The 15,441-nt window shown below is 38.0% G+C and overlaps 1 long non-coding RNA gene across 3 annotated transcripts in view; it reads right to left on the reverse strand.

The window, feature by feature from the left end:
- LOC134159846 (uncharacterized) overlaps positions 1-15,441 on the reverse strand; it is a 189,918-nt gene that overhangs the window by 100,914 nt on the left and 73,563 nt on the right. For all 3 annotated transcript variants that reach the window (XR_009963321.1, XR_009963322.1, XR_009963323.1), the window contains exon 2: positions 13,844-14,007. This is a non-coding gene — a long non-coding RNA (uncharacterized LOC134159846). The remainder of the gene's footprint in view (positions 1-13,843; positions 14,008-15,441) is intronic.

Consider the following 15,441-nt stretch of genomic DNA (forward strand, 5'->3'; position numbering starts at 1 on the left):
TTTTCATTTTTTGCGTTGTATTTTACAAAAATGGATGAAATAATAGCTGATTTCTGCCCTCATATCTAGATTTCACTTCCACTCAAATCAGTTCTAAAGCATGCAAACAAAAATCTGCATTTGAATTCCTAATGATTCCTCCTATTGTCTCATTGCTGCTACAACCTGTCAATCACTGTTGAAAAGTGCTAATCACTCCCAGAAATCCCAGTCTCACAGACAAAAGTACCAGTCACCAAAAAAATAATACCAATTGGTCATGGATGGAAAGCAAATCTCACTAGGGATCTAACTGCACAATGGAGTTTATTAAGTCCATTTTGCTATAGTCTAGCTCTGCTAGCAGCATCCAACGGTTTCAGACTTTAATTTCAAAGTCAGCTAAAATCCACCAAAGTAACTTACATTCATTAGCTAGGCTTTAACGGAACTGCTGTGAAATCTCTTGGCTGTGAGGGCCTTTAGTAGAAGTGGCAGCTTTCATTTTCAATTTAAGGAAAAGAGATCTAGTTAGATGTTAGGTACTCATTTCTTAATCAGTTTGCTTTTTACAGGCACTTAGTCCTTTGCAAAGTTATTTCTTTAACTAATTGTATACATCTTTGGCTAAAAATACACATGAAAGAATATCTCGCAGTTAATACTCTGTACCTGACAAGTTCCCCTCTGTTACAACATTCAACTTTAAGTAGAAAGAAGTAGTAACAATGAGTATATACCATGCACCATGAAGAACTGTTGCCTCAGGTCACAGAAACTGTATTTTATATTACAGTGGAAGGTGTCTAATTTAGCAGTCATGACATCTAAACTGCTGTATCCTAAACTCCACTTTTTTTTAAGACTCAGTGCAGATTGCACTGTTTGCATTTAAAACTATAAACACAGACTGTGTTTTCCTGTTACATCAACTAAATACTGAAGTATGTTTGATCTTAATAAACTATAATTAAGCAATATATAGTAATTACCTTTTAGAAATCCCTATAGTGACTATTACCTCTGGAGTTGAGTAGAGGAGGCTAAGAATGTGCAATAATTGATACCTATTGGTTATATGCATTTTACTTCCGAATTCTTAGAGAAACAAAATATTTTAAACGAGTGAAACTTCTTGGATAAGTAAGGTTCACCTGGCTTCAGGTAGACACTACTGCAACCAGGAACTTCTACAAAAGTTATTGTTGAAGCTATGATTAGCAACTATTGCAGTGGAAGGACCACCCCTGAAAAAATTTACATTAAAAACTGTTTGCAGAGAAGCATAATTTGTATATGGCTGTGTGCAATACATGCCTGCCTGCTCTGTGTGGTTGGATTTCAGCAGGGTTTTACAGCCTGCGATTCTGAACTCTTCTTGCTTCAACAGGAACTCACAGCTTCCAGCATTAGAGTGCTCTCAGCACGCTTGGTGCTCATAGTGCTGGAGAAGTACTTGGTTTATTTATTTTTTTACTCAATATGCAACATTTGAAAAGCTTTTTTTTTTTTTTTCTAAACCAGTTTTTGCAGTTTGAGTGACTTCTTCAGAGTTAAAACAAACAGCAAGTTTCAGCACAGTGACTGCAAAATCGTACATAGCTCCAGAACACAGGAGGTTCAGGTCCATCAATATACTTCTTGCATTACTGGAGTGCTCATTCTTTTGGATTTCTGATTTCGGTATAAGTGCAACTCAAACAACTGTACACATGGTGAACCAGGAGGGGAAGCAAGCTTGCACTTCAGATATGCTCACTTTGTGATACCAGCCACTCTAGGCACATTAATTCAGAAGTACATTAATCCACACTGCCACCTAGCCACCTGTGTATATTTAGTTTAAATGTGACAAAAAGAAAAGCCTTCTAAACTGTAAAAACTATTAACCCTCTCCCCTTTCCCTCCCCTCCAATCGCTGAATGCAGATGGAGTAGAATAGTAATAAAAAAAATAGCTCCACCTGTTTATAGCAACTGTTACTGACCGAAAGGAAACCTGCAAATCTTTGCTACAGCTCTGTGTTACACATTACTCTCTCATTACTCCGAACAACATAAACTGGGATATTAGCTGCACTGAATTAAAATGTAGCATTCCATAAACACCTGCTTTGTTGTATAAAACTTTTTTCCCTGAAACATGGAACCTCTTTCCCTCCCTTCTCTTTTTCCTTCTTTTCAGCTTGAGCCTTAGGACTAAATTAGATTTTACATTATGTTTATGTTGCAAGAACGTTTTAAAGCTTCAGCAAGTATGTAGTTTATTTTATGTCTTACTATTGTAGAAATAATAAAGTCAGGCTAGCAGATATTAAAAGACACCCTCCAAGTATACATCTAATACAAATTCTCAACCAGTAATATCCCCACAGCAATTTCAACACATATCCTGAGTACACTAAACCTCTTTCACAGAATGCTCAAAGCACCACGTAGTTCCCAGCTCAAGGTGTGACAGAAAGGTGTTCCTTTTAAAACTTCTTTCTTCTTTGACAGAAACCGCACAGTATTCCCTGACTACATTTTACAATTTGCACAGGAAACGAAAGAAAACATGAGAATTGAAATGTCCCAAACTGCTATCCAAAGCAAAGCCTGAGGTGGGTGTCTGTCCCACCCAGTGAGAGGTGGAAAGTGCTGAATTTTTCCTTCCTGGCGTTTGCACATCTTCCAAGCAGGTCAGAGTTTCACTGGACATGAACTTACAGTTCACAATTTAGTGTGTGATACAGGGGGTTAAGGGTACACTTAGAAGTCCTCCCAACCACACAGGGTTTGGGCTGACAGGCATTCCCCTTTGCAGGCTCCAGGTGAGCTCTGTGGGGTTTGGAGACTGAGCTAGGTAAATTGACCCAAGAACTGAGAGATGTGCCCAAAAACCCTGGAAAGACCTTTCTGTCACTTTCACATAGCAGTCAACATCCAGCTTCTTTGTATGCTAGCATTAATAAGATATGTGGGCAAGATTTCAGAGCAAAAGCTTTATTTAAAATTAATTCCAATTAACAGCAGTTTACCTAACATAACATTCACACAAAAAATCTGCAGTTTCAAGAGTATATTTAAGGAAACTGAATAAGCGAAATTGCTCAGGTCTCCATTCCTGTAAAATCACTAGCAGTTTTTAATCACTGCAAAAATAATATCTGCTGTAGGCTCACTGCCTGACCGGCTTCCCATGCCTTCTGTTTGCTTAATGCCATTTTCCTATATGCCTCAGCGCTGCTTCTCTATTATCCTTTCCCACAGACTCATCATTTCCTAGGTTTCTGCTACTGCTGTTGTCGAAGCATTACCATTTGAAGGAAATGCTACCTACCTCTCTTCTACACTCATCACCTACTGACTGTCCTCCTCTTAAGTCTGTCCAGCTCCCAGGCCTCCGCATTTTGCTCAGGTGTCCACACCCCCAACAGAGATCTCTGACTTGGCCCACCAGGCTAATGAAGAGCCAATAGGCTAATCTACTCTAAAAAAAACCTCAGAAAGTAATTCTAAACATTACCTGTATGCATTTAGTTAAACTTCTGCACAAAGATGGCACAGAGAGAAAGCCTAAAGTGGAGGGGAAAAAAACAACAAACAACCAGGAAACAAACCTTTAAGATATATTTTCCCACTTCTATACAGGGAATTTTTCACCCTTCAGTTTCCTATGAGTAGAACCAGTGATCCTTCCCTGCTGTTTGTCCCTTTTAAAGAAAGCAAGCTGATTAAAAAAAAAAAGGGCACAAAAAGAGCACACTTAATATACCAAAAAAGAGAAAGTCCCAAAGAACAAAAAAGATGGGTTGATTCTGACACAGGATAATATAAACAATTATTACTTCACAGTTTTTTGTGAGTAAAATGGCCAGTTTCCAATGCCCCCTTGATACCAGACCTAGGCTGGTGCCAGATACTGTTTCTTTCACTTTTTTTTTTTCTTTTCCAGCTCTTTTAATATGCTATTTTGATTATTATTTTGTTAACCTCTCCTTTCTTAGCACAAGGTATATATGCAAATACTTGCTTATGCTCTTCTTGTTCCTTTCTTCCTGAACCTTCACTGGCACTTTTTACCTGTTAAACAGATGATCCTGAGAACAATGTAAATCTGAACTAATAGGTCAAAATGTACTGAATATATTGACAAGAAGAAAAAAAATACTTGTGAAAATTAAAGGACACCCAGTAAGAGGACTTCTTTTTAAAAAGAAAAATTATTATGTGAAAACTGAATTTTGGAGGCAGCCCTTCAGTCCCATCAACTTCATAACTAATTCTGCTGTCTACCACTGGCTTGATCAATACATGGTATGGACTATTTCAAAGGATCCTGCCTGCTTTTGGTGGAACTGAAAAAGTTAATGTTCAGGGTTTCCTTTGGATCCTACTCTCACCCTTCCCAATGGAGCGCCTGTCCTTTCTACATAACTTCAGTACTGGTTATTCCATATCAAAGCAAATGCAGTGGGCAGGATGGTGACTGACACCTGATCTAAGACAATGGGGTATGGAGGCAGTGCATGGCAGCCTTGTGCTTTGACAGGCCTTTTCTCCTGATGACTGTTAGCCATTGTGTGATAACTACAGACTTCCCTTCCCACAGACCTTTCTGAACTCTGCTGTCTTTGAACAACACAAGAAATGGGAAGAAAAGTATTTAACAGTCAGTAATTACAAGCCACCCCTCATGTAAAGGTAACGGTAATGAGGAATGTGCAAAGAATAGCTAACGCTCAAAAGAAAAAAAAAAAAAGCAAGCAAGCTTGTAAAATGTAAAGCCATACAAAATGCCTTATAGACTTATCCTGCAGTAACTGTATCAATTAACCATGCTAAAAGCCCTAACTCAGATGGGCACTGCACACAGCATGTCTGCCAGTGTTTTATTATCAAGTCCATTATGATGAGTTCTTGTCCTAGACAAAAGGAGAACAGAAAAAGAATTCAGGCTGACAAATTAGACTTGAAATCAGTTTCATTTACATAACGACTGGAAGTTCATTAATAACAGAGTTTTAATTATACATGCTCTTGTTTCACTAGATACAGCAGTTTTCCCCCTGCTGTGCTGGATGTCTGGATTAGCTAAAATGAACCATAGCAAACTGATAGTCTGCCCAGATTTCTTAAATTCTTTGCTGCTTTCAAACTACCAAGGAGATCACTTGGGGATGGACGAGTAGGAGATGGCAGGGGGAGGGGAAGAAATCTTTTTCTTCAGTTGCTGTTATTACATGTTAATGTAGGAGATATTTGAATTCTGCTTTGGGTGCAAACTTTGATTGCTCAGCCTCAACATCCAAGAAAATGTTTGAGAAACAGATTCCAAATACTGTATCAGTTGCCAACTTCTAGTTCCTTACTTAGATCACTTTAGATTAGTAGCATCAACACTGGATATTTTTCTTGGGATACCTGGTGTCAGCAGAGACTGTTCCTAGAGAATAACCATATTTCACTACCTCACAAAGAGTTGTTTAGCATCTAAGCTAAAATCATTGTTATTTCATAAATTTAATTTTCTCCCAATTCTTCCATGGGCTTTATTTCACACGTTTTCTTTGGGGTTAGCTTCGTTTTTAACTATAAAGTGGAACAAAGGTGATCAGAAGCTAATATTTTCTATAGAAAAAATGAGATCGCTAGGGTCTTTGTGAAAAAATTCATCAAACTGCAACAATGAATGGACAGCTTTATCTTATAAGGATAAGTTTTTCCCATCACAGCATCTAACAAGTAACTCCCATTGACTTCAACATACCCTGCAGTGAAAGAATAGGACCCGTGGATTTTACATGACTATTTGCTATTCAGTGAAACCTGAGGGCCCTACTCTCCCGCTGCAGGATGCATGTAATACCCATTGAAATCAATGGGAATTACTCTTCTGTCCTGCAGCACAACCAGGCCTCACAGCTACATGTCATGAACTATGAACACTGCCAGGTGGACAAAGTGAGGGATATATTTGAAGAATGACACTTACTAAAAGCTGTAAGTAGTACTTTGAAATTCTTTTTTCTCATAGCATGTAACTAAGGCATGAAACTACAGGTCTTTTCTTCCAAAACCTGACGTTTTTTGAAAACAAAACAATGAACGGAATAAAAACATTTTCTGTAGAAATGAAAGCAAACAAGTGCTCTCTTAAGCTTTTACAGTTTAGGTTTTTTTGCTGGAAAAGCCAGTGGCTTTTTTGCTCACTTTCTCTCTACCCTTGAAAAATTAGTAAACTAGAAAAAAAAAAAAGGATGGAAAAAGTCAGAGACAGATTCAATAGACACCTGGATCACATTTGCTCTTGTACATTTTAGGAGCCTTCTGTATTAATGTTGCTGTGGGTGGCAAAGAGGAGAGGTCTCCCTGCATTTATGTTTGAATTCAGATACAAGTATTCAGCCATAATATACTGTAGTTTACAATTCTTATTTATTGGTAGATAGAGCGTGCATCTTGTCTATCTTGTCCATAAAAAATGTCAATGAATGTGCACTTTTTTTTTTTTTTAACCGGAAGCTAATTTTTGAGAATTCCCTTTCTAAGAGAAAGGAAAAATACAAGGCTGGAAGTTAGCAGATTTAGAGTACATTCCAGCTGTATCACTATCCCTCATCAAACAGCCTACTTGTCAACCCTGGGCCAAACCATGCTGATGGCTCAGGAATATATTCATATATAATTATTCAGGGGCTGGACAAAATTTCTGGGAGTCACTGATCACAACTGTGAATAAGCAATGCATAGATTGACCTTGTATTTTCTGGCCCTCTCCCTGGAAATGTGGTGACAGCATTTCCCTGACTGATCAGTTTACTCAATGAATACATTCCTCAGTTGGGTTGTACTGGTGAACACAGTAAAAATCTGAAACAAAAAGAGCTGCTAGATTCCTATCTGAGAAGATTCGGTTGATGTGGATTACTTCCTATCAGTCTGAGAGTGAAAACAGAAACATAATAAAGGCATGAAGGGTGTATGGATGCATTAACCATGTAATGTGTTTTTGATTGGACTCTGTGAGAATAACGTGAGTGTCTTACAGCCAGCTCTAAATTTAGGATGTTCATAAAGAAATTACTGCTAAGCTGACACACTTGACAGGCTCTAGTGGAAAAAGAGGTCTGCTTACCACAGAGGTTAAAAGTGACCAAGGTTATGCTAACCTAGTCTATGTATACATTTAATTCTTATTCTTACCAAGTTCCCAGACATATGATGTCTCTCACATTCCTATGGGAGATCCCATGTTTCTAACCATTCTTCTAATCTTTTAGGAAGTATACCAGGCAGTTTCCATTGCACAGATGGCATGCAGTGCCTGACTGAACTAGCAGACTTGACGCTGTCTCAATGCCTTTACTGGCACGAACTGATTGAGTAGCCCTGATTGATACTCTTAGTACTAGCTGGACAATCTGCCTTGCTATGTTTAATCCGCAGACCATGTGGCTTTGGGAGACACTTTTTTTAACAGCTTTTTAACAATTTACAAGGGCAGCTTTTTTGAGAAATTATCTTTCTGGTTTTAACATGTCTCTGTCTCTACATATTCTTCGTCTATCACTGGATTTTCTAAAAAAACCAGTCCCTTGTAACTCAGCGTGGTTTATTTTCAGTTGTTTTTAAGTTTTAGAATATAACTCAGCAGTGCAAAATCCTGGAAAACAACTTAGTGAAAAAGTGTCACAAATGCAGGCATGAAAAAATATGGACACACATATCACTCCTTGTCATTGACAGATCACATTGCTGAAAAATCTAACAAGGGATAGAAGCTTTAAACAACACATTAGAGCAAATTAAACAGACTGAAGGAGGACTCCCAGATTGTTTCTCTGGCCCACATTTTCAAATATTCTAAATTCAAACCTAGCCAAGACTTGACTGCCTAAAGCCTTAAGCTTGCAAATAGAGCCCTTACTTTTTACATAAGAAATGAAAGATTAAAATAACCTACCTTTGACCACTTCTTTTTCAAAAGTGACCTCCAGAACACATTTTTGAACTTGTCTCACGTAATAGTTTTCTTGAAATCAAGTCAGACTCAATCCCATTTGGCCCACTGCACAATATGTGATGTAGTGCACATGCATTTTTCCACACAGCTAACAAGAGAATTATGTACTGTCTCTTCCTTAAGGAGGATACTTAAGTGGAAAGGAAGAGACAAAAGAAAGTTGTTTTCCAGATCTAATCTTTGTTATCTTAATTTTCCACATTTACAGTCCTCATAGTTTTACCTGCTCTCACCAGGTAATTTTCAGTTATTCACTAGTTTCCCTTTAGCCTCAATAACGAAATCTTCAAGTAAGGTTAGTGCAGAAGATTAAGACTGCATTAAGATTAAGTCTGAAATGTTCTGCTACCAATTAGCCCTCTAGTATTTCTGTAAGCCTTGAATTTTTGATGCGATCAATGACACCAAGTGGAGCCATCTTCTGTGGAGTGGTTATTAAAGATATAAAAATCAATACAAAGATGATACTTGGAAATCTATATCACAAGATAATGAATCACCATGAGAGCCAGCTAAGAAGAAATGTCAGCAAACCAAACAGAAGGTTTGTGCATAACAAATTATTTGATGCCAGTAGAGTTTAAGCTAAATTTTGCATGAGACAGAAGTCTTCAGGCAACACTTATGATACATTTGCATGGCAAGGTTTTAATGAGATGAAGACACAAGACCAACCATGCACAGGGCTTTTTGTGCATTAAAGAGAGACAGAAGGAGTGAGAGATGATTGAGACATATGGGATTAAGACAATAAGGCTATAATTTGATTTTAATGACAAAACAGCATCAAAAACTTTCTCTGTCAGTAATCCTCATTCAATTTCTTTTAAATGAAACATTATTTGCCAGCACCTTAAGTGCTGATTGTTATTGGAGTTGTGTATTGGAGCTTCACAGGATACTCCAAATTTAATTTGATCTAGCGATTGATTTAGTTGGCTTCAAAGCCAGGTTTTCCTTTCCAAAATTGAACTAGCGCATGACTTTGCAAGTTCATTTGGGTTTACTGCTTGACACAATTGTAGGAGACTTTACAGCATTTATAGTATGTTTTGCCCTGCTGATCTCTTTTCACTCACATGTACACACACTCATACAGACAGAACTATTAAAACAAACACTCTTGCTGCTCCCTCCCCCCCCATTTTCCCTAAGATATATTTCTCACTAAAAGCTACTGATTCAAAAGACTCATACAGTTTAAATCCATATTATATGAAAAACATCACTTTGATCTTCAATATATCAATTAGAAAGCTCTTAGAGCATTTATTATCATTAGCTATGCTATACCTTTTCTGAAAGATGAGAACAGCACCATCTCATTTCGCAGATTACTTGTTTTACTAAGTGATGTAAAAAACCCAAACAAGTATTAGGATATGACAAGATCTTAGGCAATTTGGATGTTCCTCAGTTGTGGGACATTTACCTGCTAATTGCCTACCTTGTCTATAAAAACCATGAGATCTTTGGGATATAGCTATATTACTATGACTGACTCTCAATCAGGGCCTCTGAACACCAATAGAATTCAAATGAATTATATTAATAAAAATCAGATAAAGTATCCCATAGGAATTCTAGCAGATCCAGAATGACAACAGGTTCTATAATGCATTTTTTTTTTCTGCCGTAGCTACATAGCTAAGCTTACCCTAACATTCATATAGCTTTACTCCAACTCTTTTTTACACTTTTTTTTTTTTTAATTACAAAATCAGTATATTCATTTTTAGACTCCATATTCCCTTTCAAGGGCTATTTGCTCTTATTCAGATTAAGGCACTTTGAACACACCTATTGTGGTACAACAACAAATGCTTCTGTTCCCTTGATTTTCCTAGACACACATAGCTTTCACATTTGCAGCTGTTAAGTAGCAACACTCACAGATAATGTGCTCACAATCACAGCTTACTGTGCTTTTAACAGGACACTAAATGCAAGCCCCTTATTCTTTGTTAATCAGTAGATGTCTGTTGGTTGACAGCCACTACATTTTTTTTCCCCCTTAATTTTTTTGTGTGCAATTTCTGACAACCCCCCTCTCCAAATCAAGAGACTAAAAAGGCAACAGCAGTTCAGATCCTCAACATGGTATATGCACACCTGCAAAGGTTGCATATTTGAGAATTTGCCCTTTGTCCTGTAAACAAGAACACCAGAACATTACAGCAGCTCTACTTCCATCTGCTACAGGTTGGCTGGCAAGTTCGTGAATCAACCATCTAGTTGCATAGCAAAGCTACTTCGGAACTAAATAGAGAAATAAATAAGAGCTGTGACATACTTTGTGCAGTTTTTACCAGTCATTGCAGTTTTGACTTAATTTGTTTCCCTCCCTCTTTGCATCCTGAGTCTTTGAAGGCAAATGAACCATTCGGTGTCATAAAACAAGGAGAACTAGAACAGCCTTCAGTAATAACAAAAAATAACGGAAAAAACAGATCTTTTGCAGGCAACATTTCACATGGCTCAAAACGTCTTTGCCGCAGTTTAAATCCTGCAGCATTGCGATTGTTCTGACACCTCTTTATTGTTCCTTTTAAGTGCAAATGCCTAGGTAGCATCACTATAAATGAAACAGTAGCGTTCACAGATTGCATTCAACGGCTGTTAGAGCTTCCTCTCCATCTGCACAATTTGCATCTATTATAGGCTCAGGAATATGGCTTTTGTTGCTTCTCAGTGGCCTCAAAAGGGCACAAGATCCCCGCTTCAAGCTCCCCCTCCCCCGCCCCCCCAAAAAAAACTGCAGTGAGGTTTGAGGTTGATCTTTAAAGCCCTTTCTAGAGTCAGCGCAGCTATGCTGCGTGCTGAAGGATGGGAGGAAGAGAAGAATGTGGTGCTGAGAACACTTTGAAGAACACCCCTATGATGTGGTGCAATGCAAGTTCACTGAATGACCCCATCTTGTGATGCCCACTACAAACTTTAGGGTGTTTAATTTGAATTACTAATAAAAACGCAGAGCTCTAGTCTGAGACCACAGCAGAGACATTCACGACTCCTGAGCATGGCTCCGAGGGGGTTTGCACAGTGATTTGTGCAGTACTCTGCTTCTGGGGTGCAAGAAAGAAGTGGGTGAATACATTTCATACCTGTGAATTTCACATTTCTTTCACAGCACCTCAGGGAAAAAGAGTGTATGGAGAACAGACTGTATCATCTCTCTTAATTCCCTATTATCAGTTATGTGCTGAGAATATTTTAAGAAGGGTTTTCTTCGAAAATTAACCACTGTGGCCTGAGCTAAACCCCTGGCAGGTAGCAGGGAAGTGTTTTCATGCAGAGCGAGATAAGATGCAGAAGATGCTCTGTGTTGACTTTCTGACTGCTCAAACCAAAAGGGAAGACAACCACCCTTAACGAAGTATATGAAGTGCAGAAGTTGCTTATTATTTATTTCTGAGAAAATAATATTTTGATTATATGACTGCTCTCCTTGGATAGATAAAGAAATTTTTGTAGATAAGAACCAGAACCTTTGTTCCTTTCCTGGAAATGTTTGCAATAATTGACAGGTACAGTCCAGAAAAGCACATTCCAAAATCTAAAATATTAAAACTGAGTTCTTTAGGGAATAAAATTATGTTATTTATGTTTAGTATTTAGAGTTGGCCTGATTTAGAAAGGATGATCTTTTGGTATGGTACCAGTCATAACCAGGCTAAAGGTGATTGCCTATTGAACACATTTGTATTTTCCTGTACTGTTACAGATAGACAACGGTGTCAACATTACAACATGTGGTGCCACTGATGTTTAGGTAGTACAAACAATCATTGTCTTTTATGTCATGAGACTCCAGTATTGCCATATTCACATAAGGTGAAAGCAAAACTACTACTGCTATTATTATTTTCCTTTGTTGTGTTTCTCAGGACTCAGAAGAAAAGCCACAGCCAGGAGACAGGAATTCATTGTACTAGGCCACCCTGCTGATCAACTAAAACAATATTATCATATGCTTTATCTCCATGACAATGCAATGGGATTATATTATTTTATCTTGTTTTACTATCAAGGCATAATTGTATACAGCCTCTCCACAGAGCACACAAAGTACCGGGACTGGGAATTTATAAAAAGGATCTAGGTATATAGAAAGACTTTTTCTTCCACTCTGATCAATTGAATGAAAATCTGAAGAATCACTGACACAACACTTTTCATATTCTCATTCTTTTTCTAAATAGAGAATATATTTTGCTTACAGAAGTTAACTAGCATAAATGGAGTTGAAGCCTGCATTATCTGCCCTTTGGATCTCAGGCACCTGCTTAATAAATGAAAAGAATTAGGTAAAATCTCTTCAATGATCATAAGAATCTATGAGCAAATACTCTATTTGTATGTCTAGCTTTCATACAGTACAAAGTTATTTCTCTATAAAAACATACTACTTTAAATACTTACCTAAAAACTTGTTTCAAGTGTTTTGTTCCATAGTTAAAAAGATGAGATTTCATCACACAACCTACCACAATCTTGGTAAGGACTAACCTCACTGGTTGCTTCCCTTTCTATTTCAGTGACACTTGTCTATTACTGCCTTAAACACCTTGCACCTTGACTTCAGTGTACCACTGTTGATATGCCATTAAATGTGTTGTTATTATTCTCCTAGAAATTTGAACAGAGACATAGAAATACAAATTCCTAAGCCTTAACCTTCTCAACTAGACAGTGGCTACCCAGAACGCAGATTTCAAGTCGTCTAAACATTCTAGCAATTCATTTTCAGCTACACCATCTTCCTACCTAGCAAAAAATTAATGAAAATTAATTTATAACCTACTTTGATTCTCCAAATAAGCTTACATAAAGATAGGTTTCCTTCTGTTAGCAGAAAACAAAAGTCTTTAGGATGTAGTTACAGCATGATGTTATTAGTATTCAAAGGAAAGTGAGTACTACTATAGCTTGCATGAAGCTATTTAACTTCAGAAAGTCTGCAAAGCCTTGGCACTAAACTCACTTGCTGACCAGTTGTCCATCCCCAGTGGCTTAGAGATTTTCCATTGTTACTCAAGAAGATGAGCTAGGTGCAGATATTACAGACGCTAAATCAAGCACAGTATATGGTTTTTTATATGGATGAATTTCATGTTCATATTCCTCTGTATTTCCCACTAAAATTGTATTCGGAACAAGGTAATTAAATTAGACAACTGGTAGAACTCCAGAAGAGATTAGCTCAATCAGACAGAAAAATCCCAATAGCTTCATTGATATTCGCTTGCACCCTTCCAGACAGACAGGTGAATACAGAATAAACAGATGCAAGCAGGAAGATAACCACTTGGCAAAACCTGGATACAAGAGCACAGTAGCCAGCTAAGTACAATCATCCAAGTAGGAGGGGGAGCACAGAAAATGGGTCATTAGGAACCCCTGCAAGGCTTTTCAGCTTCATGTGGCACCCTTTTCAGCCCCTTGACACCAAACACCAAATGCTACTGGCCTCTCTCTCAAAAGCAGCATTTTTTTTAATTGTCACCGTGGCTGCACAAGCAGTGCCAAGAGTCACCCTTCTCACTTGCCTCATACTTTCCACCACCTGGTGCTGGCAAAGATCCCTTTGGTTGGCAAGGCAGTGGGACTTTATTTTTCCTTGTGGCTCCTTTGTAAAGGGTACAATGTGGATCGTTGTATCCTTACGTATAATTAAGTGCTTAAGTGGCAGCATGTCATGCTGCAATGTTCGGATCTGATCCTGGGTCCTGAGCTAGCTTGCAGGCTCAGAGTGCTGACAGGCAGCATTGCATTGAATAACAGTGGTGAAAACTGCCAAAGTTGGAGTTAATTCAGATAGGGGATAAATGCATATGCAGGATATAGAGAAACCTACCTTCATCTCAACTTCATTAGAAATCCTTTGAGGAAAGGAAACAGCAACGAAGAAGAAGCCAAATGAAGTCTGTCACAGTAGGACCTCCAATCCCTCATGGGCTCCTACCAAAGATTAGGTCTCATAGTGCCCAGCTTTTGGTGATGTCCCTGGTGCACCTTCACCTGCAAGAACAAAACCAAAAGAGCACAAAATATGAGAGGATTTAAAATACAAACATTACAAGCATTAACACACATGATAAATTCAACAACATTTAACAACACATGATAAATTCAATTACATTTCTGGCAGAAATTAATCTATATTTATCTAGATAGATCCATCTAAATGGATGGATGTAGGGGATGACTTTGGTTAGTGAACCTTGAGGAACAGCAGAATAGTGTTGCAGGGAGGGAGGGAAGAAGGAGGAAGAGAAAGGTGGCTGAATGAATTCAGGAACTCAGTTTGGTGGCTGAGAGCAGGTGAAAAACTGCTGAATCCCATGTAGCAGCGGAAGATAGTTAATAAAAGAGAAACAAAAACCAAAACCAAACCAATCAATTCTTAATCTTCAACAATTAGTTATTTGAAGAGGGCACTGCTGCCACCTGCTTGTATTATTGATCATGAAAATTAAGGTCGTTCAGTGGAAGGCTGCCACCATCATTAAAACTGAATTTCTTTCTTGTCCATAGGGAAAGTAGTTGCTTTTGGAGACTGAATAAAGACAGGTCTGAATTCTTCCCCTGCAGTTTATTCTTCAGCAATCATGGATCCAGTGAGAAAGACTGGGTTATTTTGATTTGCACACCATTGCTTCCTTTCATGCTTTTTTTTTTCTTGAAGTGGCATGTGCTCCTTTAAAAGAAGCAGGCTCTCAGTGTGCCGTGGTACCCCATTGTTTTCTAACGTGGTCAAAAGAATACTCCTGAAATACGTTTGGTTACTCTTACTCTTTAATTTCAAAGTGACGGAAAACAGTCAGCTACAAATGGGTTTAAAGTGATCTTAGCCAGTGCAAATTTAAACTCCATCACTTGCTGTAAAACAAACCACAGTGAAATCCCTCTCATCATCATCAACTGTGAAATTCTGGTCAAGCCTTACTCAGCTATCCTCACTCAAATTGTTTTTGAATCAACACAGAGAACAGTAGATTCCCAGCAAGCAAATTTCCACTGGATTCAGTGAAGTTACTTCAGGATTTTGGCTTTGCAGTCAAACTCTTTTGCAGCTAAACTCGTTGTTCCACAGGCTTAACTGAAAGTGCACAGCATCCCCACCCCTACATAATCTTTCAATCCACCTCAGTCTCTTACTTTCTCCTCTACTCACTCCTGGTGTTTGATAACAGTCCCAGACTTATTCTTTGCCAAATGAAGCAGACAAGTGTTTAATTACTAATTTTTATTATTTTTTTAAAAAACATGTTTATCTTATCTGTGGTTCTGTCTTAATTAAAGTTATTTGCATGTGTCTGGGAGCCAATAAGTGTTTTTATTTCTTTCATACATTTCTGATCTGATCAAAAATATTTTATTAGAAGAAATTATTATGTAAGGATTATAGGGGAGGGGAGCATGAAACCAAAGTTATTAATAACCAAGTATTCA

The sequence above is a fragment of the Pezoporus occidentalis genome, unplaced genomic scaffold, assembly GCF_034315485.1.
Source record: "Pezoporus occidentalis ecotype Australia unplaced genomic scaffold, CSIRO_AGI_Poc_V1 ctg151, whole genome shotgun sequence".
NCBI classification, from domain to species: domain Eukaryota; kingdom Metazoa; phylum Chordata; class Aves; order Psittaciformes; family Psittacidae; genus Pezoporus; species Pezoporus occidentalis.